Genomic DNA, 14,022 nt, shown 5'->3' on the forward strand with positions numbered 1-14,022 from the left:
ACGGCTGAAAATAGTCATTTTATAGATTAAAGTCGTTATATTACTTGCTCTACGGAAATAGCAACATCTTAGAAAATATTTTTTTCAAAACATTTTTTCCAAGAATTAATAGCCCAAAGGACCTAGGTGTTGATTACATAAGAAAGTTATCAAGGCTAGGAGAAGCAGAATGTGATTAATATATACAATGAATCCCACATCTACTGTGCTTAGAAACAAAAAGAGAGACAAAAAATTTCGTTGAATATAACCAATTTAAACATTGTCCATTGACCAATATGTTAAGCATACTTACGAATAAAGTTATTGTACAGTTACAATGATTGATTATTCCCAATGGTTATTGAATTTGTTACTTTTTGAATATTTAATGAACTTCTCGGCTAACCTCGACAATTCCAATAACTTATTGACAACAAAAAACTTATTTGGTTACAACAGATAGGGTGCCTCTCCTTATTTGAATAGAAATTATTGGATACAAAAAATATCAAGTTCTTTTTCCCCATAATATCTCTAACCTGTATGTACTTTCCTATTAATGACATTGGCATTACATTGGACGTGACAATATTTGAACCTTAATTAACTTACTAGATTAAGTCTACATTTTACTAAGGACTAATGATAAAAACTTTCTATTTATGTTCTAATTTACTCTGTCTATTTCATAACAGGGGCGTAGCAAACTCGTTGATGAGGAAGGGGGAAGGGTTCAAATTTATGAATGTACGTCTTAATCTATAGAAAACAATGGATTTCAAAAAGAATTTAATTCTGCAGAACATGAATGTATGAATACGTTCTCCCCCAATTATTGAGTTTGCTAAAGAATTGCATATGGATGTAATATTTATGATCATTGTAACAATTTCAATGGTTGTATAAAGATAAATTGTATTTCGACATGCCATAACAAATTACAGTCATCAAAGTTCTGGAGGAACCGACATAAACTCAAGATGACAGCCCATATTCTGCCTGCTGTCCTCAAAGAGGTTGCTGACTTCAAGGTCTATTAATTCAAGTCCATTTAGTTCATCTTGATTTGTTTCCTGGAGTGAATTGGAATCATCGACTTGATTGGATTCCTCTGTCAGAAATTACAGAAATTAGAAAAAGGTTTTTTATTTGTTTGAAAATGTAGTCAAGAACGGTATGTCGTGAGAGACAGCCAAACTATTGGCTCGTGAAAGTCATTGTGGAATACATCGTAAACAAGCTTAAAGAAAAATGACAGAATCAAGCACAACCAGATTTGTCAAATGGATCACTTTAGGGCAGGACATGAGAACTGTGAGTAGGGCTGTCCCTAGAAAGTTATTGGGAGGGGAGGGGGGGAGCTTATTCACATATTTAATTGCGCTCAATTGATTTCTTTTGAAAACAATTTACTGAAAGTGCCAATGCAACGGAAATTTTGCAAATTAAATTATGTTTGCAATGCCTAGAACCTTTGAAACTACAGTGAACTTTCTAAAACAGTAAATGCATATTCTCGTCATTTTGACGTTTTTGTTATTTCCAATTTATTTAACTTGTGACGTCATAATGCATAATGAGTTCCCACAATGTTTCAAATACTCTTCAGTTTCCTGACAACTTCAGGTTGATACCAGTAGGCAACATTTTATACAATTAACCCCGTCACAATGAAATGAAATCTGTCGTTGTGAAGTAAAGTAACAGTAAATATACCTAATAATTTTAGTTCTCATTACGCAATGTGAGATCACAAGTTAGATATATCGGACATAACAAGAACTTCAATATCTCAAGAATTAAAAGTGATGTGCATAAACTGGTATAGAATGTCCATTGTCATTTTAAAATATCTCTTCAATAAAAGTATTACTCAGATCGCAAAATTTTCGTTTCATAGGCACTTTAAGAAATCAAACAACTCACTTTCAAAAAAAATCAGTCAGGCACAATTGAATACCGTAAATGCTCGAATAAGCGCCCGGGGCGCTTATTTAATTTTGAGGCGAGGCTAATTCGAAGGGGGCGCTTATTGGAAGGGGCGCTTATTTCATTTTCGGATTTTGACGAAAATGACACTGGTATTTTTATTTTTGACCTTAACTGTACATAAGTATGAAAATTTTAGCAAACCCGTCTTTCTCGAGGGGGGGCGCTTACTGGAAGGGGCATATTTCAAAATTTGAGTCCTAGGGGCGCTAATTCGAAGCGGGCGCTTATTGGAAGCTGGGCGCTATTCGAGCATTTACGGATATGAATAACACACCTCCCCACCAATCAACGTTTACCAGGTGGCCGTGACTGTGGGAGGATGTACGTGGGTAAAAAAATAGTTAGTGACGAAAAAACTTTGCTAAATTGATCCCGCGCAATATTTGCAAAACTTTTAAGTGGAAATAGGCAGTTGGACTTCCAATGGTTCATCTGATAGTTAAGAAAAATTGTTTCAAATAATAATCTTTTTAGAGGGAGGATGTGTTACAGAGAAGTGCTTTTAAAGTAGCTCACGCACAAAAATGACAAAGCAAAAAGCAGTTGAAACACATAGGATTAAAAGATGTCACACTTTTTTCAAGCAAATGAAGTTTCAGGGAATTTGGCAAAAGCGTACACGAACAGTTAGCTTCTAAATCACAGATTATTTTGTTTTCGTTTTTGAATACCTTTTTATAGCTCTCTTCAAGTATGTATAAACTTAAGTTTCTAAAAAACCTGAATCATTATAAACAGAAAAATTATTGATGATTTATGTAAAATGTTATATAAACGGAAAAACACAAATTAATCTAAGATTCGGAAGATGAACGTTTGCTTAAGAATCGTCCAAATTTCCTGAAACTTTATTAGTTTGAACAACATATGCCATATTTTAATCTTATGCGTTCCAATTGCAATCTATTGGTGTCATTTTTGGCGCAATCTATTTTAAAATTGTTTCTAGGTTACAATTTTTACTCCAACAACGACTATGATTTACGAAAATTTAACTGTAATAACGTAAATGGTTTGAGCCCGGGCGTATCGTTACATGTTTCTAGATGTAGATCGTCATGGTTAATACACTCTAGATGTAGATCGTTACATGTTTCTAGATGTAGATCGTCATGTTAATTACACTCTGCTATGTCACCCTAATTTACACGAATGCAGCAAAACCACAACATCAATAACTGTAATAACGTAAATGGTTTGAACCCAGGCGTATCGGTACATGTTTCTAGATGTAGATCGTCACGTTTAGTAGAGTCCTGAGAAAGTCAACTTGACTTTAAAGGTGACGACTGCTATAAGTCAAACGTCAGTCAACATCACAATAATAACGTGTTGGTTTGAAACCAGGCGTATCGGTACATGTTTCTAGATGATCGTCACGTTTAGAGTCCTGAGAAAGTAACTTGACTTAAAGGTGACTACGCTAAGGAAGTCAAAACGTCAGGCCACGTCAGTCAACATCACAACTGTAATAACGTGTAAATGGTTTGAAACCTGGGCGTATCGTTACATGTTTCAAGATGTAGATCGCCACAGCAGAGTCCTGAGAAATTTAACTTGATTTTAAGGTGACTACTGCTACGGAAGTCAAAACGTCAGTCAACATCAATAACTGTAATAACGTAAATGGTTTGAACCTGGGCGTATCGTTACATGTTTCAAGATGTAGATCGTCATTGTTAGTAGAGTCCTGAGAAATTTAACTTGATATTAAGATCACTACTGCTAAGGAAGTCAAAACGTCAGTCAACATCAATAACTGTAATAACGTAAATGGTTTGAATCCGGACTTATCGTTACAATGTTTCTAGATGTAGATCGTTATGGTAAGTAGAGTCCTGAGAAATTCAACTTGACAATAAAGGTGACGACTGCTAAGCAAGTCCAAACGTCAGGGAACATCAATACCTGTAATAACGTAAATAGTTTGAACCCGGACGTATCGTTACATGTTTCTAGATGTAGATCGTCATGGTTAATACACTCCTGAGAAAGTCAACTTGACTTTAAAGATGACGACTGCTAAGGAAGTCAAAACGTCAGTCAACATCGATAACTGTAATAACGTAAATGGTTTGAACCCAGAGGTATCGTTACATGTTTCTAGATGTAGATCGTCGTTGTTAGTAGAGTCCTGAGAAAGTCAACTTGAATTTAAAGGTGACGACTGCTAAGGAAGTCAAAACGTCAGTCAACACCAACAAACTGTAATTAACGTAAAATGGTTGAAACCGGACGTATCGTTACATGTTTCTAGATGTAGATCGCCATTGTTAGTAGAGTCCTGAGAAAGTCAACTTGACTTTAAAGGTCACTACTGCTAAGGAAGTCAAAGCGTCAGTCAACATACATAACTGTAATAACGTAAATGGTTTGAACCTGGGCGTATCGTTACATGTTTCTAGATGTAGATCGTCATGCTTAGTAGAGTCCTGAGAAAGTCAACTTGATTTTAAGGGGACGACTTCTAAGGAAGTCAAAACATCAGTCAACATCAACAACTGTAACAACGGAAATAGTTTGAACCCGGACGTATCGTTACATGTTTCTAGATGTAGATCGTAATGTTTAGTAGAGTCCTAAGAAAGTCATCTTGAATTTAAAGGTGACGACTGCAAAGGAAGTCAAAACGTCAGTCAACATCAATAAATGTAATAACGTAAATGGTTTGAACCTGGGCGTATCGTTACATGTTTCTAGATGTAGATCGTCATGCTTAGTAGAGTCCTGAGAAATTCAACTTGACAATAAAGGTGACGACTGCTAAGGAAGTCCAAACGTCAGGGAACATCAATAACTGTAATAACGTAAATAGGTTGAACCCGGACGTATTGTTACATGTTTCTAGATGTAGATCATTATGGTAAGTAGAGTCCTAAGAAAGTTAACTTGACTTTAAAGTTGACTACTGCTAAGGAAGTCAAAACGTCAGTCAACATCAATAACTGTAATAACGTAAATGGTTTGAATCCGGACGTATCGTTACATGTTTCTAGATGTAGATCGTTATGGTAAGTAGAGTCCTCAGAAATTCAACTTGACTTTAAAGGTGACGACTGCTAAGGAAGTCAAAACGTCAATCAACAACAACAAAAAAGTCCTTTTTATGACTCTATAAACCTGGACGATCTACATCTACAAACATGTACAAATTTGACATTAGTTAAATCATTGGAAGTCAAACTACTTATTTCCACCAAAGATTTTTGCGAATCTTGTACGCTGATCGATTTAGCAACGTTCTCTCAACTGTGTTGTTTTTTCAATTTTCCCCAATACTTTGGGGTAACCATTACCTCCGTAGGATTTCTAGCACTTCAACAGGACAGCATATTGATATTTACTGTCTCGATTCAGAGACAAATCGTTCGTTCGTAGGGCCGTACTGCCACTGTAGGATTCCAATGGAATATGAATTTCAACAATCGCTTGCAACTAAAAAATACGTCAAACATGTCAAATACATCGTAAATATGAGTGGACAACAATTAATAAGAATTTATAAAATTTCAATGTTGCCAGTGAGGTACCAGGGGTGAATCAAATTCTAAAAATAAAGATAAGATCATAAAAGATCGTGTTTGAGAAAGCCATCAGCATTTGATTTTTTCAGTATTTATTTAAAAAAATAAGCGACGTTTCGTCTTGACTCAAGACATCTCAGACAAATTACATAGACTTACTACGATGCTGAAAAGTTTCTGTTTACTTTTTTTAATTTGCTGTGTGCCCTTTTACTGGAAACACCTATCTATAACTCCCTTTTTCCTCTACAGATCTTAAAAACTCTGAAATTGGTCTTTGGAAAAGTTGGGAGGGAGGGAAGGGGGGGAGAATGCACGTCCCCTTCAGCTCTTTTCAGCTCTGTTCATGGTAAACTTCCCCCCATTACTCACCCCCTTTATATCTTGTACAATCTTTCTTACATTTCCTTACAATACTCAATATCAGCTTTACATTGTAAGTACACATCCACACAAACCTCACACCTTAACTATCTAAGTAATTACATCTCATTTGAAGATGTCTTGAAGTCGAGACGAAACGACAAACGTCACTTGCTTTGTTTTAATAAATATCAAAGAAATCGAACGCTTATGGTTATCTTTGAAACGATCTGTTGGACTCTAATCTTTAGGTTGATAATTCAATAAAATTTCTTTAATATTTCAAACATGTTACCTTGTTCAGTACATAAAACACTGTCTACTTCTTGTTGATCAACGTTATCAACGTCGTCGTCGGCGCTCATGATTCACTGTATAAAGAAAAAAACGTCAAACTAGATTAATTGGTCAATTTTGACTTCAAAATATCATTTAATTTCAATAAACATCGACTACAAATCATCTGGAGTTGCAACTACGTAATAAGTACCGTGCTTATAGCCATGCATTAAAGTCAATAACGAGCATAATTTCTGTTCAACGACAATGATCATGACGAAGTAAGAGATTGCGAACTATACAATATCACATGTGCAAATGCGTCATTATGTCGTAACAAAACCCCATCATTCTTTGCGGAAGCAGACGTGGTGCATAATAAAAGTTAAAGCCGTTAAGGAGAGTAGCATTTTGTCTTTTCACAAATAAATATGTTGACTGATGACTCTAAGTGATAAAATAAAATGCAGTCTACTGCTGTTGACACCTTAAGAATAAAATTGAATTTCAACCGATCAATTTTCACAAATTCTTTCGATTTTTGAAATAGAATTTGCCAACAACCATCATGCATAGCGCGCGTTTGTTCATTTCACATCAAAACAATTGTAGAATCACATATATCAACTATTGTTACTTAAAAAACGAATATCAAAAATTCATCAAACATTGCAGTGATTAGTACAACGAAACATGTAACAATAAATTCAAATTTGGGAAGTGTTATGTCCCAACATTTCTAGGAGCGAATGTTTATTAAATGATTTTTATCTTCTGTCGAAGACTCGAAGATATTTCGATCTTGTGGAAGCTGCTTTTAGTTAACTTCTTAGCAGTAACTAACGGTGATTTACATTGACTAGTCTTTGGGATCGCATGTAATTTTGCATTGCTTACAATCATTCACACTATTTATCAAACTTTTAGCAACATATAGATAGCGAATGTTTACGGAAATAATCTTAACAATTTGTGACAAACTGGAATTCGAATTCAGGAGTTCGTTCCCATGTACTTTACTTATGTAACTGAAATTCGAACAACAAATACTTAATACATGATATTTACCTTTTGATGAAAATGCTTTGCACAATTTTATCGAAATTTTCGTAAGGCGTCTTCTTCAATGAATACGATGACTAAAAAATGAAAGTATTGACCTCAGGAAGAATGTCATATGATCTCTGCGTGACTAGAAATACTATATGATTAAATATCATGTGTATAAACTCACGCTAGTTAACATAATTTCTTTCAATAATTGACGAAAATTGGTCAATTTGATAAAAGAATTTTTGTTTTCACAAGAATTATTCCACAATATACAGCATAAGACTTCGGTAGAGAAATTTTTTATCTCACTGTAAATGCTACACGCAAGAAAATACTGGATATTAAAAGTGCTAATAGTCATAATTTCTAATTAGCAGCAATTTTAAAAAACACTTGAGAAAAACGACGATTTTTTTGAGAGCAAACATGTTTCGACATTATCAGAATGCCATCTTCAGTGCAGAATGGTTAGTGTTAAGTAATATGATACATGATATGATATGAATAAATTAATTACAATGAATAGGATTATGATTCAGTTACTAATATAAAATATTTAAAAAAGGAAAAGAAAAATAGTATTAAGAACTTATAACAAAAATATTATTAAAAGTAAATATAAATTGTAGTGGTGAACTTGATATTTAAATCGGGATTAGTTTTATTAATGTGTAGAGCTTCCTGATTTTGAGTGAGAAAGTGGATTTATCAGTGTCGATGATTTAAAACAGAGCAGGAGAGAGCTTTTTATGAAGGTTGAAGATGTTGTAGATAGTGAGTTTTGACTCCACTATCTACAAACATCTTCAAGCCTCCTTCATGTAAAACAAATTTCACCTTCTCACCAAAAACTCCACTATCTACAAACATCTTTCAAGCTTCCTCCTTCATGTAAAACAAATTCTCACCTTCCTGTTTTAAAATCATCGACACTGATAAATCCACTTCTCTCACTCAAAATCAAGGAAGCTCTACACATTAATAAAACTAATCCCGATTAAATATCCAAGTTCACCACTACAACACTATATTTACTTTATAATAATATTTTTGTTATAAGTTCTAATACTTATTTTTCTTTTCCTTTTTGTAAATATTTTATATTTAGTAACTGAATCATAATCCTATTCATTGTAATTAATTTATTCATATCATATCATGTATCATATTACTTAACACTAACCATTCTGCACTGAAGATGGCATTCTGATAATGTCGAAACATGTTTGCTCTCAAAAAAATCGTCGTTTTTCTCAAGTGTTTTTTTGCTAATAGTCAATTGGTAAAGAAGTGACGACAATAAAAGTGTAGATTTTAGGGGAGGTCTGGTAGTGCAGCCACCAAAGATATTAAAGAAAGTTGAAAAATTGCCCAGAAAAACTCAGTTCAATTGTACTACTGATTTGTTTTACTAAAACTTGAGGGAGTTAAAATGTTTCCGACAGGGGTGGGGAATTTATTTTTGGAATTTAAATCTTAAGCTTGCGTACCCCACCCTGTACCCCTCCTCAGTAAATCTGTCCGTGTTTTATAGTGGTTATGTCATTAATGGCAGGAGATATGGTAAAGCTGTAATGAAGAAAGTTCTTTTAAAATACTTTTGTTTTCTTGGATTACAGTAAATCACTTTACAAATATGGAATAAAGAACAATTTTTCGTTGAAAGAAAACTTACATCGTCGATAGGAAAACAATTCTTATACTAATTCTTCCTAAGTTAAAATGGGAATAATAGTATATATCAATATATGAGTGATTATTTTACTTTCATTGCAAATTCTTAATAGTTAAATTTTAACGTTGCCAACAATTAGCGACACTCTTTTTTAAGCAACATTTTCCAAAGATAAAAGTTCAACGTACACCATGTCATGAAGAAATTTATATTGCATACGAATGAACGTAAGTTGTAATCTAAACATGTTTTTGCTCAATAACCACATACCCTGAACTACATACGTTGTCTGTGAATTTTAGATAGGTGTGCTAAATATACAATGAAAAATATTAGCTACATGAACACTTTGCAAAGAACGTGAAATTAGCACGATAATTAATATCTCACTGTTGGTCATATATAAGTAGCTAAAGCTTGTACATAGTTACATAGTATCTCTTGTAATTGTTGGCAGTATTGAGCACATGCTCTGTTCTACAGAGAAAAAATCCCAGTCTGCTTTCAAGACATCTTTCAACGGGCTATGTTGATTTTGTAGAACTCATTTCTTTAGAAAATGTCAAACGTTCGCCACTTGTCAGTTTGTACATTATAAATTTCTTACAAATTTGTCATTTTTACATACCATCTTCAGAATATTCACTGTCTTTGCCATAAGATTCAGCAGTCTTTAGTTCATTTGTTTCATTTTAAAATTCTTAAGGAAAGAAATTTTGTCTTAAAGAGTTTCCAACAAGAGAAACATGTGCTAAAGCACAATATTTATACATGTGAAAGACAATAAAAATGTAATTTCTCAAGACAGTGATAATGTGACAAATATTGTATTCATTTGATTTACTAGTTAGAGCAATAATTAGCAATTGAGAATAATAATGTGTAGTTTTGACAAACCATAGAGGAAGATGTGGCACTGGAATTTTTTTCAGTCTTTCTTAAGTGAATTATCTTAAATGAATTTTTGTTATCACTTTGTGGGTGCTTGGTTTATTGTAATATAGTTGTATTATGTCAGGGACTTAGGAACTGAAACACTTTTCCTTACAACTGAACAATCTTGATGCATAACAATTTAAATATGAATGAATTATGTAAGAAAGTGACTTGTTTAAAAACATCTGTTTGGAGCATACATTTTTTCATACAGTGGTTATTTTTGGTAATTAAACAATGAAAAATATTAGCTACATGAAAACTTTGCAAAGAACGTGAAATTAGCACAATAATTAATATCTCACTATTGGTCATATATAAGTAGCTAACGGTTTAAGCTTGTACATAGCTACATAGTATCTCTTGTAATTGTTGGCAGTATTGAGCACATGCTCTGTTCTACAGAGAAAAAATCCTAGTATGCTTTCAAGACTTCTATCAACAGGCTATGTTGATTTTGTAGAACATATTTCTTTCAAAAATGTCAAACGTTCCCCACTCGTCAGTTTGTACATTATAAATTTCTTACAAATTTGTTATTTTTACATACCATCTTAAGAATACTCAATGTCTGCCATAAGATTCAGCAGTCTTTAGTTCATTTGTTTCATTTTAAAATTCTTAAGGAAAGAAATTTCGTCTTAAAGAGTTTCCAACAAGAGAAACATGTGCTAAAGCACAATATTTATACATGTGAAAGACAATAAAAATGTAATTTCTCAAGACAGTGATAATGTGACAAATATTGTATTCATTTGATTTACTAGTTAGAGCAATAATTAGCAATTGGGAATAATAATGTGTAGTTTTGACATACCATAGAGGAAGATGTGGCACTGGAATTTTTTTTGGCCAGTCTTTCTTAAGTGAATTATCTTAAATGAAATTTTTTTTATTACTTTGTGGGTGCTTGGTTTATTGTAATATAGTTGTTTTATGTCAAGGACTTAGGAACTGAAACATTTTTCCCTACAACTGAACAATCTTGATGTCTAACAATTTAAAAATGAATGAATTATGTAAGAAAGCGACTTGTTTGAAATCATCTGTTTGGAGCATACATTTTTTCATACAGTGGTTATTTTTGGCAATTGTGTGGTAATGTCCCAAAAATTCAAAATATAAATACTATTTAAGTGACCTTTACTGAACAGTCCACCTATATTAAGTAGACATGGTCACCTTTTAAAGATTCAAATTTGATTTTCATTGTTCAAAACTGTATTAAATGGTCGGGTGAATTAAAACCAACACATATAACAATTAGGCATTTAAAATAACGACAACTTTTTTATTATAAACATCAACTTACATTAAGTCAACTTCAGTAGACTGGAAAGTCGAAACATGTTTATAATAAAAAATTTTGTGATTTATTTTAAATCCATAATTAATCTGGTGCTTTTGAGATCATACATACATACATATAACAATTTATAAAACCAACACATACATTGTTTTGTGAAGAAGCAAAAAATGCCATGTTCCAACAGATATTTCAGAATGCAAGATTAGTAAGAGATGTTGTGTGACTGGTAACTTTATAATAAGCCTCAAATTATTTCAAAGTTTTGAAAAATATAATTGTATTGGGCATTAATTTGATTAAATCCAAACTGAGGTTGTTGCTTTTGTTTAAATATTTTGCTACCATTATATTCAAAGATGTGTTGTCTCATTTAACACATAAACGAATGCAGCATTGATAAATTAAAATTTAAAACAAAATGAATAAAAAAACAAATGTGTTGCCTTTTAGGTCCTTCTCAACTAAACCCCAATAACAATGACAACATTGTATAGCATAATTCATAAAATGTTCAAAATTACTATTTCATTTATGACCAAATATAAAATAAAATGCACTCGCCAGACAATTTTGTTCAAAATCTATATTATAAATCATTAAAAAACTTTACTTACCACTGTACGTTTTACAGACATTAATGACGATGTGTTTACGGAATCATGAAGCATGCGACGTTTGAAAATTGCATCGCTCGCGAGCACATTCTGACGATTTCTTTTCTCTTTCATTTCATAAATTTCACACACACATATAATTTTTCATAGCTCATACAACCAAACAACCACATAAACGATGACAAAAACACAAGATTAATGAAGAAAAGTTAAATCACGTTTTTGTACGACTACTTCCGCTATTCCTTCCAAGACTATTGCTTTGTAAGGGAGGGGGGAGGTGAAATGTTGGAAATGTTTTGGGCTGATGATATTCTTTATCAGTTGATGTTTGCATGTGAAAAGAGCGCAATTTTTCGATGTGTATTTTCTGGTAATAACTCATACAATACAGATCCTATAACAAAATAAAAGGTATAGTCATTTTTTAACCTCATGGTTTGCCACAGACCACAAGTACTAGGGCTTCTTTATTTCAAATTTGGTGTTACAGTTGATGAAATTAATAGAAAAGATTTGTTTAGTTTGTAACACGCTCCCCATTAATTTATCTCATTTCCTCATTTTTCTTATAAGTTATCCAAATTTATATCTCTCATTGTTACTGTATCATAATACTTTTATAAACCCTGTATTTATTTATTTATTCACTCATACTGAAGATGGCATCATGAGCTGTCAAAACATGTCTATTTTCAAAAAACTCGTTGTCTATATTAAATGCCAAACAAAGCAACTTGCATCATATTCTGCAAATTCACTATAGCGGCGATTGAAATAGTTGATCATCTTGCTTTTATCTTGGCAATATCTTGCAAAATGATTCAACTTAAAGCCCTTCGAGCATTTTTTTTCCATAAGTCTTGCATTTCCTTCGCTTGTGAGTGTAAGAATAAAATTTACAGTCTTTTAGTAGGGATTTATAATAACTGAATGATTCTCTGCCAATGTTTTTCTTTTTGTTTCTCGTGAATTTTCTCTTCTGTATACTGTCAATATATTCTTTACATGTTTGTAAATGTAGATCGTCCAGGTTGGTATAGTCCTGAGAAGGACTCTTTTTGTTGTTGTTGACTGACGTTTCAATAACCTTAGCCGCAGAGGCGAAACTAGAACGTTAATTGGGGGGGTATATATTCATATATTCAGCTCTGTTATGCTGATTTCTTTTGATTGCGATGTTAATTTCAAAAGAAATCAGCAGGGCAGAGCTGAATACATGAATATTTACCCCCCCCCCCAAATAACGTTCTAGATTCGCCCCTGCTTAGCGGTAGTCATCTTCAGAGTCAAAATTCTATTTAGGGCCGAAACAGGTGTCGGTCCTTCCATAGCATCCGGCAGCCAAGTATGTAACCCTAATTGAGCAGATTTTCCTACAGCCCCTATAGTTAATAATATACAAATCCAAGTACAAGCTGAAGATGGTGATAAAGCCGGAAGTAAAGTACAGTAATCTACTGCCCCAAATTCTTTCCAGATTAATATAATAGCCAGCATTAATTCTATGTCTCCTATTCTATTGATTAACATTGCTTTAATTGCCGCCTTATTAGCTTGTATGCGCGTAAACCAAAAGTTGATTAATAAATAAGAACATAAACCAACACACTCCCAACCAATAAATAATTGCACATAATTATTACTAGTAATTAAAATTAACATAAAAAAGGTAAATAAAGACAATAACTCATAAACCTAGGTAAGTGAGGATCTTCTCTCATATAACTTGTAGAATACACATTAACAATTGCTACAATTGTTACCATATCAAATTGTAGGCCAAAGCTAGTTATTAGTAAATATGACTCTATCCATCTGCCTAACTCTATATATACTGTAGACCCATTAATCAGGATTTCATAACATAACACAAAAGAAAGGAGACTACTGACGAGAACCCACACAGAACTTAACAAGCCAGCCCCCTTTCTTCCTAAATAGCGACCCCCTAATCCGCTTCCGACTGCGCTTAGTAATGGTATTAATATAACTAGAAGATACATGGGAATAAATCTAAGATAATCAAGTGTACTAATTGAAAGAATAAACTAGGACATATTATAATTGTTAACACTAAATATAAACTTGCCCCCATTAATATTGCCTTGCCTAAACTTGTTTCCTCTGGTGTTACATTGCCACATGGAGAATTTAATATATTTGTTATTACTAAAGGCGTAGACAAAGGTTGATAGAACATAATTTTTACTAATCTAATGTAATAAACTCCAGCTATCACAGAACAAACTACAGCTATTAAAGTACTGAAATAGTAACCTTGACCAACAACTG

The 14,022-nt window shown here is 33.0% G+C and overlaps 1 long non-coding RNA gene across 6 annotated transcripts; it reads right to left on the reverse strand.

Annotated features, from left to right (window-relative positions):
• Window positions 1–352: 352 nt before the first annotated feature.
• LOC124451469 lies at window positions 353–12,081 on the reverse strand. Of its 6 annotated transcripts, none has more exons than XR_006950475.1 (8): window positions 11,728–12,081; window positions 10,622–10,679; window positions 10,355–10,475; window positions 9,497–9,568; window positions 7,209–7,279; window positions 6,157–6,232; window positions 5,271–5,409; window positions 353–1,093 (listed from the first exon to the last, which is right to left on the reverse strand). It is a non-coding gene; the product is annotated as an uncharacterized LOC124451469 (long non-coding RNA). The 6 variants fall into 6 exon arrangements; XR_006950477.1 differs by lacking the exon at window positions 10,622–10,679 and adding an exon at window positions 5,505–5,521 and having other exon boundaries at window positions 10,355–10,424; window positions 11,728–12,079; XR_006950473.1 differs by lacking the exon at window positions 10,622–10,679 and having other exon boundaries at window positions 10,355–10,424; window positions 11,728–12,074.
• Window positions 12,082–14,022: the final 1,941 nt, after the last annotated feature.

The sequence above is a fragment of the Xenia sp. Carnegie-2017 genome, unplaced genomic scaffold, assembly GCF_021976095.1.
Source record: "Xenia sp. Carnegie-2017 unplaced genomic scaffold, XeniaSp_v1 HiC_scaffold_24, whole genome shotgun sequence".
Taxonomy (NCBI): domain Eukaryota; kingdom Metazoa; phylum Cnidaria; class Anthozoa; order Malacalcyonacea; family Xeniidae; genus Xenia; species Xenia sp. Carnegie-2017.